We start from the raw sequence: 12,949 nt of genomic DNA, 5'->3' as shown, positions 1-12,949 counted from the left end.
ATCCAACAACCTAAATAGTGTTCCTTTAAGGAGAAGATCAAGGATAAACCTCGAATTTCCATGAGCACAAATCTGAACAATCAGACATTTTTCACGCGACAAACTTGATTGAACTACAGCCAGTGGGATGAATTGCGAAATGGATAAATATCTTCTGGCCATTTCTGATGAGTGCTACGCTGTAATCGTACTGAAATAAACCTGAATTGATTCTCGTACCATTTAAAGTCAGGTTATTTTGCCTGAATATGAATTGTTTTGCTGCAACCGCGGCCCGAAGAACATTCGCAGCGCTCATTTGCTCGATTGCAACTTTGCGACAAATAAAGCTTGTAAGTAACGAGAATCATCGAAAATTAGATTTATGTTTCATTAGCATTCAAGATATGGCTTCTCTCGTTATAAAAGCTCCTTCGCCATTGGTTAAGCAAGTAAAACATCATTCCCTTTAAATTCTCGAGCTCAACGATCGTTTGACTAGCTTTACAGAGACAATCAGTCCTGTTTCGAATGATTTTCGAAGGACCGCCTATAGTAGCATTATTGAATTTCTCGCTAGAGTTTGTCATATATTCTACTAAAAATTTTATTAAAGACTAGTGGGCCCGGCTAACTTCGTCTTGCCATCAAGTAGGCTGTTGAAAAACGCTATGGATCGTCTCATACAAAATGACAGTTCCATTTACGCTCGTTTTTCCGACTTTCTCGGTGAATATCCAGGAATTTTATACACACAAACACGTCGGAACACTTGACAAACAAAACGAAAGAATAATCATTCGAATCAGTTGACCCGTTCGGAAGCCATTTCGTGACATACAAACACCACTCCATTTTTATTTATATAGATTTCATTTCAGTACGCTTTTAGGCCTGTAGTAAATTCAGGAAAAAAAAAATCTTGACAAATCTCGGCAGAAATTCATAGCAGTACATTTCATAATTGCTTGCTAAATTCTGTTGAGTTGAAGATTTACTGAAGGAATCATGGGAATCTCTGAAGTAATTTGTAAAAGGTATCCTTAGAGAAGCTTATGGTTGAAATCTCAATATATTAAGTAATCTTTAGAGCTCTTGTCGTAATTATAGTGTACCACTCATGCTGTGTAAAATCTTTCTTGTAGGTAGCAGAGAAACACAAGCTCTACAACGGAATATTTATTTATTAATGGTAAATACCGTGATGAATCAAAATCCGGACGGTACCAATATCCGGACACTCTGGTGCTAATAATAAATTAAAGTTAAAATTAAGTGATAATATGTTTGGTTTTTATTCACTCCCTTTACTTTTAACAATATTAATCATTTAAAAAGTATTTCTGATCTAGTAACCATGTCAAATAATTAATAAAAATAAAAACAAATAATTTGTTCGTGTTGGACGTCATCTCGTCGCGGTCCAACTCCAACTCAAATTTTACGATCGATGAACGCGCGAATATCGTTTGAGTGCAGAAAAAGTTTGTGAACTATATTTTTATAAAAAGTTCTAACCATAGGTATTTGAGAAGAGATATTTTGGATGTTTGGGGACTCCACTGTTATAAATAAGTTGGAAATATATATTTATCAGTGTTTTAAAAGACTGTCCGGGATAACGAGCCATTGTTTTAAAATCCGGACATCGTCTAGAAGGCGAACGTACAACTAGTGTAAGTGAATTTTTAGAAAGAAGAATAAGAGAAAACTGGAAAAATAACTAGGGGAAGCATAGTGAGTTATCAGAATTCAATTAAATGTGAAATAAATTGTGCACAACGTTCATAATAACTTTTCGAGGCACATCGAGTGCAGTTCAAGCAACATGTACTTCGTTTCAGGTAATCAAATCACTTATAATACAAACTTGACAATTGTTTTTGAAATTGTAGGGCAAACGTGGACATCAAGTTTACTAAACATTGATATTTCATTGTGTGTTGATATGATTTTATTTGAATTGAACGAATATTACATACTATAATACCGATGTCCGGATATTGATTCAAAAGTGTCCGGATTTAAAGACATCGTTTCCATCAGGTGTCCGGATTTATGGACAAGACATGCTCTAATATTTGAATGATTTTCATATTAATATCATGTTTTTTACCAAAAAGTTCATCACTTTCGTGAAGATCTTGCTTAAAACAATGTATTAAACAATATTACATTTAGAATTTCCTAGAATAACACACTCATATTAGAGTTCAAACATTTGTGTCGCCTTAAGCGTCCGGGTATTGATGCATCACGGTACACAGCTTAATGGTTGGTTCGAACCTGAGAGAGACTCGCGAAAAGGAAAAATATCAACGTCATATGCAGCCCAGATTCCCCTCTCACGAAACGTCAAATGCAGCCCACCGTTTTTATGGCTGAAAAAATGAAAAGTATTATGTTCAAAGTAAACTGTTATTAAAAACCTCAGTCGGCAGAGCAGTTTTTTCCAAAGTTGCTGATAAATCTAAGCAGAAGATTAATTATTTCTAATGTCTGCTACGTTTGCTGGCATGAAATTTCACTCAAACGGCTATTTATGATTCGATGTGTTGCAAACTCAATCATATTTTGCTGAAAGGTTCATGTGAGGATTTGAACAGCATGCGCATAATTAGTATAAACACAAAGTGGAATAAGAAAAAAAACTCAGCAATCACAGAAAAAGAAGACCGTCTTCGCGAGTCTCGTCTCAGGTTCGAACTAGCCAAGCAGGGAGAAAAAATCCAGTTGTTGATTCGGTTGCCATGGTTTTCTAGACTACGACGCTGACGCCGACTCGACTGACGTGTCTGATCATGGAAAACCTCAGATTGCTTCGATTTAACCCCCTCTCAGTCCGAAATACCAAGTATGGTTGTCAGCCGTTATTAGGTGACATCCAGAGATGTCGTAAAAAGGTCAGCCAGTTGATCACGATTGCCGATGAGTTCGATATTCAACATACCTCTCGACCAGGTCCCGGATAAAGTGATGCTTGACATCGATGTTTTTGGTCCTTTTGCTTTTCAGGTTCTTGGCCGCGATTGTCCTCGAAAGTTGTCACCGGATTGGCAACAACGTGCAGGTCCTTTTTTTTTTTTTTTTTTTTTTTTTTTATTGATTTATTTAGTAAACGTTACAAAACTTACAATACATTTATCCATCTTTTAAAACTATTTTCATACAATTTCCTATTATTCCATCGTTGTTCGCGAATCATTTCAATGAAATCTGACAAATCCCGTTTTGTTTTTTTCAAACTGTATGCGATTCCTAGAGTAGTGAGCCATAATGCTACTTTGCTCTGAAGTTGATTATTTTCTATTATTCTACCAAGCATGTCTATGGGATCATTAATAACTATTTTTAACTTATTTGTTATGGTGTTTGATATCCAATTCCAAATAATGCTACTATTCTCACAATTTTTAAACCTATGTTCAATGGTATCTGTTTTTCCGCAAATATTACATAAATTATTACTGGTACCTTTCACTTTTTTATCTAATAGTTTTTCTTTGGTAGGAACTATATCGTTTAAAACTAAAAATACAAAGTGTTTAACTTCAGAACTGATAAAATTTTTGTTTAAGTTTTGCCATAATTGATCCCATGGTCTATTTGGAAACTTCGTTGTAATTTTAGGTGTAATACACTGTTTACTTATACAGAAATTATAGATTGTTCTACAAGTTGTAATATTAATCTGATTCTCTAAAATTTGAGCCTCACGAATCCAGTCACGCGTGTTTCTGGTAATCGATTGACTAAATTCTTGTAAAATCATAAAACAGTCTTTTCCATTATTTTGGCCAGAATTCAGTAGATTTTTTATAATCAACGATTTAGTTTTGCTTTCAACGTCAATGAACCCTAGGCCACCCTTATCTACATCGAGATACAGCTGATTAAGACTTACTCTAAATATTCCGATTCCTTTAAATAAAAAGTTCCTACAAGCCGTTTTGATTTCTGCTAAATGAGAATTATTTGGAGGAAAAACTTGTGATAAGTACCACAATTTTGAAAGAATCAAATAATTTAAAATCCAAGTTTTTTGGAAAATGTTGAGATTTCTTTTTTGATGGATATTTATTAAATATTTCATGGTCTGTATCATTTTTGAATAGTTAAAATTTACCGTTTCTCCGAAATTTTGAAAAAATTCAACCCCAAGGATATTGAGCGATTTGACTTCTGTCAAAAGATGCGGTCCAGTGCGACAATTGTTTAATCTCATGAAAAAAGATGTCTTGATATTCAATTTAATTTTAGCGAAATCGCTAAATTTATTGATGATATCTAAAATTGTGTCAAACTCTTCATCATCACGGACGAAGATGGTGATGTCATCTGCATAAGCGATAACTTTGTAAAAGATATTGCCTATGAGACAACCTCTAATACTATTATTTATTTTTAGAATCAGTGGTTCAACGTACAAAATAAACAGAGCCATACTCAGGGGGCATCCTTGTCGGACTGATGATCTGATTGGAATTTCATTGGTTAGAAATCCGTTGAATAAAATTTTTGATGAGGCTTTTCCATACAAGTTCTTCAAGCAGGTTATAAATTTTATTGGAAATCCAAATTTCTCCAAAACCAACCAAAGAAAATCGTGATTTACACGATCGAAAGCTTTTTCAAGATCGAGACTTACTATGGACCCTTTGAATCGTTTTGAGCTCGAAGCTTTGATAGTTATGTTCCTGATTTGCATTAGATTTGTAGTACATGATTTATTTGGCATACAAGCCGATTGACCAGGGCCGATAAGAGATTCGATGATAGGTTGCATGCGATTGTACAAAACTTTTGTAAAGATTTTGTAATCACAATTCAACATACTAATTGGTCGTTTATCGTTAATTGAGCATGATTCTTCTTTTTTTGGTATTAAAGTAATAATACCTTCAGTAAATGAAGGATCTGGTTCTGTTCCAGATAAAAAACAGTTGAACAATTTGACCAAATCGTGTTGTAGTTCCTCAAAGAAAACTGAATAGAATTCATACGTAAGACCGTCCGGTCCTGGGCTTTTCTTTTTTGTTGCTTGTTTCAGTACTATTTCGATTTCTTTAATTGTAATAGGAGCATTAAGACGTTCGCGGTCGTCTGCAGTGAGATGTTTATCAATGACATTGAGAAAGTTGCCTGATCCAGGATCCAGGATCCAGGATCCTTTTCGAATAGTGACTTGAAGTGATTCTCTAGCGCTAACTTAACTTTTCTTGCTTCAGTTGTTACAGTTCCATTTACATTTAACTTCAAAGGTCCATTTTTCCTATTTGCTATGTGTTTCGAGATTTGAAAAAGGCTTAATTTTTCATCTTCTAGAACATTGTTACTTTGAACTTTTAGTTTTAAATTTTCCAACCTTGACTGTTCAATAGCCATAAGTTTTGATTTAATAAAACCTAATTCTTTTGCAACATCGCTACCTTCATTTTGTTTAGCTGTAACTTCTCTTAAACATCCATATAGGAAACTTTTCGAACTAGTCACTTGATTGTTCAACTCAAACGCTTTAGATTTAAAAAAAGACTTTGTCTTTGTTTTCAAATGATTATTCCACCATACGCAAAAATTTTCATTGTACGTTACTCTCCTTCGAGTTTCTCGGATAACGTTTGTAAATTCATTTTTGAGGTCTTCATCTCGTAGCAAGGAGGGGTTAATTTTCCAGTAGCCTCTACCGAATACTGTAACATCATCGTTTGAATGAATTTCATACTTAACAATCAAAGCATGATGATCAGAAAACGCTGTTGCTAAGCTTTCAAAGCTACGAACTTGTTTCAAGAAGGAATCAGGACCATAAACCCTGTCCAATCTGGACATTGTTCCACCTCTGAAGAAAGTGTAATGGGTTTTTCCTTGAGTAGTGTTTCCGATATCTTTAAGATTGAGATTTTCAACTAACTGTTTGAGACCTTGACTGATGTTCTTTACCGATCCATTTGAATCTTTTTTGAGTAAAATACAATTAAAATCACCTAAAACTACATTACTCTCGTTGCTCGACAAATGAGGGATTATATCTTGGGTAAATAATACATCTCGTTCCTTACGGTAACCAGATCCGGAATGGGCATAGATATTAACAAAATTAATTCCTCCGACGCTTATGGAAGTAATTCTACCGTTCGGATTCAACAAAATGTTGGAGAAATCCACATTTTTGCGCACTAGAACCGCTGTCCCCTTATTATCATCGCTAATATTTACAAAAGCTACGTGACTCGAAATGAAATTAAAATTTTCAAAGGCGACTTCTTGTAAGAAAATGACGTCAACATCATTATTCTTAATGAAGTCCCTCAGCAAATTTTTCTTCAGTGTGCTGCTAATTGCATTTATATTAATAGACGCTATCTTTCTTGAAAACATGGATGCTCTAGAATTTAAAACTATCTGTGAGCACGCTTGATGCTGCTTCACTTTTTGTTACGTTTTGGTTTACCTCCGTGCTTCCCTGTAGAACTGACTGCTTTTGGTTGTATTTCTGTCTTTGATGGGGCTCCATTGTTTTTACTGGTGACGTGTGTCTCATCCATATCTGAACCTTCGGAAGAAGTGTTCATCGAGCGTTTGTACATCGCTCTGTCCCTCTCGCTGGTCTCGTCGGCCATGTGCTCGACTCGATCAGCCCCGTGGACAGCTTTACTTACGTTGGCTTGCTTGTTGCTGGTGTCTTTCACGGAAGCTTCTGAGGTTGTCGCCGCCGATGGTGGTAGCGTTCCAGTGTTGCTGTTGTTGTTTTCGGATTTCGGTTTTGGAGTCAATGTCGTCATAACAGCGACATCTGGTGCAGCTGTATCGATGACAGGCCGAGTGGGCCTCCCCAGCGACGACGCACCTGGTGCTTTAGAGGTTGACCCTCCAGCACCACCGCCACGTGGTGCCGCCGCAGCTAGCTTCGGACAGTTAGATTTTTCGTGACCTTCACTTTTGCAGTAGAAGCACTTGTTTTTCAGCCCGTCATAAAAAATACGAGCTCGGAAATGTCCGACATAGAGGTGAGCTGGAATCTCTCTGGAGACCTCCATGTGGACGCCACGCACACCCGTAAAAATGTTAACATTCACTTCACTGGGGAAACGTTCGCGCACGTGTTGCCGTATTGTACCGTATTGACCTAGCACATATTGGATTTCACGGTCCTCGATTTCGGGCGGCAGGTTAAAGATTCGCACGTATCGGAAGATACGGCACGCTTGATCCACTTGAACCTCGGTCACTGAACCGTCGTCATAACTAAAACTGTAATTTTCTTCTGAGTCCGCGATGAAGGCAGAGAACGTTGGTTCATCGATCACTTTTACATAGAACTGACCACCATTTTCGTCTTTGTAAATGGAGTGGATATCCGCTGCTGACAATTTCAGGTTTCCGAGGGAGAACTTGAGCACTTCCAGATGAGACGGCACTTTACTACCGGGTCCGAAAACGAGTTTTACGGTATTCTTCCTTACACTGTTGGCCATGTTTCCGATTAACTCTTCCCTCAGGGAAAGATTCCGCTAATGAAAAAAAAAAAAAAAACACAAAAAAAATAGAACAATAGCCAAAGAGGACTATTGTTCAACAATATTCTTCGGGAGCAAACGAGTATCTACGTCCGTATCGGTTGAGCGATTGTCCGAGAATGCGAGTTGGTGATCTTTTGGTTCCAACATCGTGGCGACTGCTACTGGCCGTACAGAGACATTTGCAGCTTACACGCCATTCCCAGTGGGGACGCATAGGTAGATATGCTCCTTCAACTCACCATGAAGATAATCGGTTTCCACGTCCATCTGGTGGAATAAAAAGCCTTCACGGACGCAACCAGTGCGTAGTCCAGTAACTTGCGTTCCCATTCGCTACGCCTCGACGACTCGCCGTGAGCATCGCGTCTATCTGTTTGCGAAGGGAGCGCGGCTGCTTACCCTGGGCACAGGCATTGCAGAATCGATTTTGCGCCGGCTTAATGTCCACGCCAGTTGCCAACTGCTTCTGCACGATTTTGGCCATGCCACCTTGGCCAAGATGCACCAAGCGACGATACCCCAGATCGTTTCGTTTTACATGACAAACGTTAGCAGTTGAACAACTCACCTTCATTTCGATCTCGTACAGGAGCCCTGTATCTATTGATCGAGTAACCAAAGCACTCATCGAGTGTTTTTATCTGCGCCAGACGGTGGATCTCAGTTGTTCTCATTCTCGACGGACTGTTGAGTCTCATCCGGAGGAATCCGCTCTGAGTCCTTTGGAGCCTCAGATGGTAAGTTTTAGCGCAGCTCTCCCAGATTGGTACGCCATATTCAATGATCGGAAGAATGACCTGTTTGTAAACAGCAAGTTTGTTCTTCATAGACAAGGTTGACTTTCGGTTGATCAGTGTGTATAATGCTTTACGCACGATGTTGCGTTTGGTGACCGTTTTGACAACCTGCTGTCTGAAGAGAAGCTTGCTGTCTAACGTTAAACCAAGGTAGTCGACCACACCAGACCATTCCACCGTTGATGCACCGAGGATGATTTCAAAATTCTCAGCCGAAACAAGTCTGGGGGATTTGGAACAGGGAAAGAGAATGACCTGGGTCTTTGCTGCGTTGATACAGATCTTCCAGCTGTTCAAATAATCTGACACGACATTCAGGCATCTGCCGTATCTGCCGCTGTAGATGACTGTGGTGTCGTCAGCGAACAGCGATAGAGAGCCGTCTTCAGGGAGCTGAGGCATGTCCGAGGTGAACAGGTTGTTTAGTAGGGGCTTACAGTGTCGTGGGCTAAGAATATCTAGCCCTAGATTGTGTGAGCTGACAAAATGCCGACCTATCTCAGCAGCCTTCTCCGCAGGGGTTATCAGGCGATCCTTAGAGTCGGTTTTGTCTAGTGGGATCAACGGCGGAATTGGTCTGGGTTTGCTTTTCAAAATTTTGGTCGTCTTCCAGAATAGCCTAGCACAATCTGGGAGACGGGGACGGACCTGGTGTAGTGGTTAGAACACTCGCCTCTCACGCCGAGGACCTGGGATCGAACCCCATCCCCGAGATAGTCACTAAAAATTTCAGTGACGACTTCCTTCGGATGGGAAGTAAAGCCGTTGGTCCCGAGATGAACTAGCCCAGGGCTAAAAATCTCGTTAATAAAGATAAAAAAAAAAAAAAAAAATCTGGAAGACAGCGGATCTTTTTGTAGAAATCTTTGTTCCCAAGGTCCACCATTCCGGCCTTGATGATTTTTGAAATGCGATTAACTTCGCTTTTTAACGTAGACAGACCAGTGCCTTGGTAGATGTTATGTAAACGAATGAGATCTTTGGTTACTCGATCGATAGAAAGGGGGTTGCTCACCTGACCAGATGTTTGGACGTGCTGCTCTCGGGCCACGGAGATGGCCTCTTCGATGCTTTGCAGCTGCCGATCGACGTCTTCAATGGACGCCAGGGGAGCATCGTATCGAATGTTGGCGTCGACACACCTCTGAAATCGATCCCAGTCGACACGGTGATAGTTGCACCTGGTGATCCGTTGCCGGTTGAGCAGGGAACCAACTTCTGTCACCACCAGCTAGTGGTCCGACCTGAAGTCCTGATGAGCGACCGGTTGGGAGATATTGCCGTCCATGTTGGTCCATCCAGGCTCAGGATGGTGTAGTGGCTCTCCTCCAGGTCCTGCTGTAGGATGAGGCCATTCCTGTTTCGCCGGGTGTTTCCCTATGTCTTGTGCTTTGCGTTTAGATCACCAACCAGGATGAACTGCCTCTGCCGCCGCCGTGTCAGCTTGGTGAGGTCTTGCTTTAGCACCGCCGATGTTCCATCGTTGATGATAGCTTGCTTCGGGCAGTACGCCGCGATGATTTTGATAGGGCGATGGAGGTTTCCACCAGGTCACCAATGGCCTCGATGACTTGCAGCTGGAAGCTCGTTAGGTTGCAGTTTATGTTGCTTCGCAGAGCAATCGCAACCCCTCCTACTTCAGTGCCGCACCGGTCAAGCCTTACAAGCCGGAATTCGGGGATGAAGACGTTAACTTCCGGCATGAGGTGCATTTCCGTAACTACGGCTACATCGATGCCTTCCTGGTCTAGTAAGGCGGACAGTTCCCGGGTTTTGCTCCGTAGGGAGCAAGCGTTCCAATTAAGAACTCTGATTGATCCCTCACGCTCCATATTTTGCGAGGAAGAGTTGCACCATGATGGTCACGGCGCTCAGTTGTTCTCAATAAGAAACCAACCATATGACTGCTTGCGACTAACAAACACCCTCAGTGTGTAAGGGGGAGGAATTGATCTTCTTCTTTCTGGCGTTACGTCCCAACTGGGACAAAGCCTGCTTCTCAGATTAGTGTTCTTGTGAGCACTTCCACAGTTATTAACTGAGAGCTTTTTTTGTCGATTGACCATTTTTGCATGTGTTTATCGTGTGGCAAGTACGAAGATACTCTATGCCCTGGGAATCGAGAAAATTTCCTTTACGAAAAGATCCTCGACCAGCCGGATTCGGACCCACGACCCTCAGCATGGCCATGCTGAATAGCTGCGCGTTTACCGCTACGGCTATCTGGCCCTGGGAAGGAATTGATGTTGCATTTAAAACTGACCCACAGTAGACCGGGATATACTTTTGCATCTACACCAGTTCATGCGGGAAGGTGTAGGGGTGGTAATTTTTATGGCAGAGAGGTTTGCTTTTTGGTGAGTAGATTGCCTACGTATCAGGCGTAAGGAAAGACGTGCTGTAATGATGGAAGAATGAAAACGTAGGGAAACGGGTTTTCTCTGGCTCTAGCAAATACTATGAACGAATAGATCAATGGTGATAAATTAAGAGGGGAAATAAAAGCAAGTGAAAGATTGTTGCGTATAACAATAGTATTAATAAGTTGGTTTTGAAGTGAAAAGAAATTATTTGTGGAACATATTCAAAAGAATAATCACAATTACTCACTACCAGTGTCAACTCTGTCTCGCTGTAGCGATTTCTCTAATGCATTCGCATCAAAAATAATCATTAAAAAGTTTCCCATCCAAAAGCTGCACCCGGCGAACGAAACAGTTGCGTTTGAAAATTAAACGAATTTTTGTAGAAGGTTAGATTCCTCCCGAGCACAAACAACGATCGGAAGTGCAATTTCGCCAATTCAATTTCGCTTCCAGTCAAACAAAAAAGCAAAGTGAGTTGGCTGCTTAAGACTTTTTCGCAAAATAAAAATGTGTATAAAAATGATTCCGACGGAATTCAGCGAAAAAGAAAAGATTAAGCAAGTATGTGGGTGTGTGTATGAATGAACCCGTTCCAGCAGCGTTAGGAAATTCATCTCTGCTTTATCATAAACTAAAGCAAAATTGTGGAATAATCTCCTACACACAAAACGCAGCGTAAAAAAATAACTAACGAACGAACGATCGAGCGCTGGAAAATTGAAGACGCAAAAGTTGCTCCTTCTGTCGGAGTCAGCTTGTGTCGGCATTCCTCCCGAGGCAAGTGGAAAAACTATGAGCGATGAACTGCTGTGCATATTTTTCCACACACTTTTTTCCCCATTCGCTCCGCATTTTGCAGGGCTCGTTGCCAGATCATTCGGTGAGCGAATTTTGCATAAACTTCTGTTCAAAGATATTGGATTTATTAAATTAACGGTATCAAAAATGTTGCGCTAACTTTTACTTCGTGTCGATGATGGTTCAGGTGGAAGCCCGATGATCGGATCACGTTGGGTTTACACGCTTTCCCAGAAGGTATGAGTGATGGTTGTATGCAGTCAATTTGCTCTCAGTTGGGGCAAATTATGATTTTCGTCACGATTTCGGTTTCGGCGTTGAAGTTTGGCGGTGAATTTATGAAAAGGTCGTTTGGGTAATTCTCATAAATTGCATAGTTTTATTGAATCCCAATATTTTTGAAGCGTTTCTACAGACGATAGAAATTCCGGATAGCGGAGAAAATGGTTTTCAAGTTACACCTCCGAGCTTGAAAACTTCTACCAAAGTCAAAATTTGCTATTTACCTCAACCGTGTGGCCAACGATCTGAAAAATAAACAGGGGTGAAAAGTTTCAAAGTCTCCTCCCGTACCACCCCGCCGTCCAACCTCAGACTCTGACCCATTTCTTTAAGGCAGAATAAGCAAAAATAAAAACAAGTTTGATTGGGAAAATTTTGCTAACCGTAATCCTAGGCTATCTCTCTATCCTTTGTGGTGGCCGTATTTACACACCGCTGATTGGTCTTAAATGTCATCGGCAGGAGAACACGTGCCACTCCACTGAGAGAGTCTACCGGTAGCAGGTTAGTTGACCGGAGCAGAAAATAAAATTACCATGACCGTCCTGTGCCGAAAAAGGAATTAATTTTCCAGCCATTCGTCTTCTTCTCGTTTCTTGTCTAGTCCGTTTCGGCTCATTAGCTCCGTTGAAAATTATCTATGGCAGGATGGTTTAAGTGAACCAAACACAAGTATTGAAAATTCAAGTTGATAGGTCCTTAGTTGAGATTGGAGATGGATTAAAATGTTTGAGAAGGGGAGATAAATCATAATTGAGATGTATCGTAGTTATAAGCTCCACCGATAGTGCAAAAGTTCGTTTCAGACAATCAATTTTAAAATTGTTATACAGACATTCCACGAAAAACCGATCAAGTGGGTCACCGAATTCCGTGAAAATTTGCTATTTTATTCCTTATCCGATGATAATACACGTGTAAGGATGCACGTATTTTTGAATCTTTTGATTAGGGTGACCATTTCTGAAATAGAATTACCAGAAAAATCGCGATTTCGCAATTTTTTTTAAATTATAACTTTTGAACCGCTTGACCGATTTTCAATTTTTTTTTTCAGGGTTTTATATTTTTTTGAAAAGTTTAAATCTTAAAATTTCTTTCTATTAAAAAGCTTAAAAATCGGTTGAGCTGTTCAAAAGTTATCATTTTTTTTTAAATAAAAAATCTAATGCGCTGAAACCTACAGTGTGTGCCGATAAAAAATGAC

At 40.0% G+C, this 12,949-nt stretch overlaps 1 protein-coding gene across 2 annotated transcripts in view; it reads right to left on the bottom strand.

Moving 5' to 3' along the window:
• LOC5563680 overlaps positions 1-12,949 on the bottom strand; it is a 248,591-nt gene that overhangs the window by 107,267 nt on the left and 128,375 nt on the right. The gene's annotated exons all lie outside the window — the stretch shown is intronic.

This window comes from Aedes aegypti, chromosome 3, assembly GCF_002204515.2.
Source record: "Aedes aegypti strain LVP_AGWG chromosome 3, AaegL5.0 Primary Assembly, whole genome shotgun sequence".
NCBI classification, from domain to species: Eukaryota; Metazoa; Arthropoda; class Insecta; order Diptera; family Culicidae; genus Aedes; species Aedes aegypti.
The sequence above is the reverse complement of the archived record's forward strand: the minus strand, read 5'-3'. Positions and strand labels throughout refer to the sequence as shown.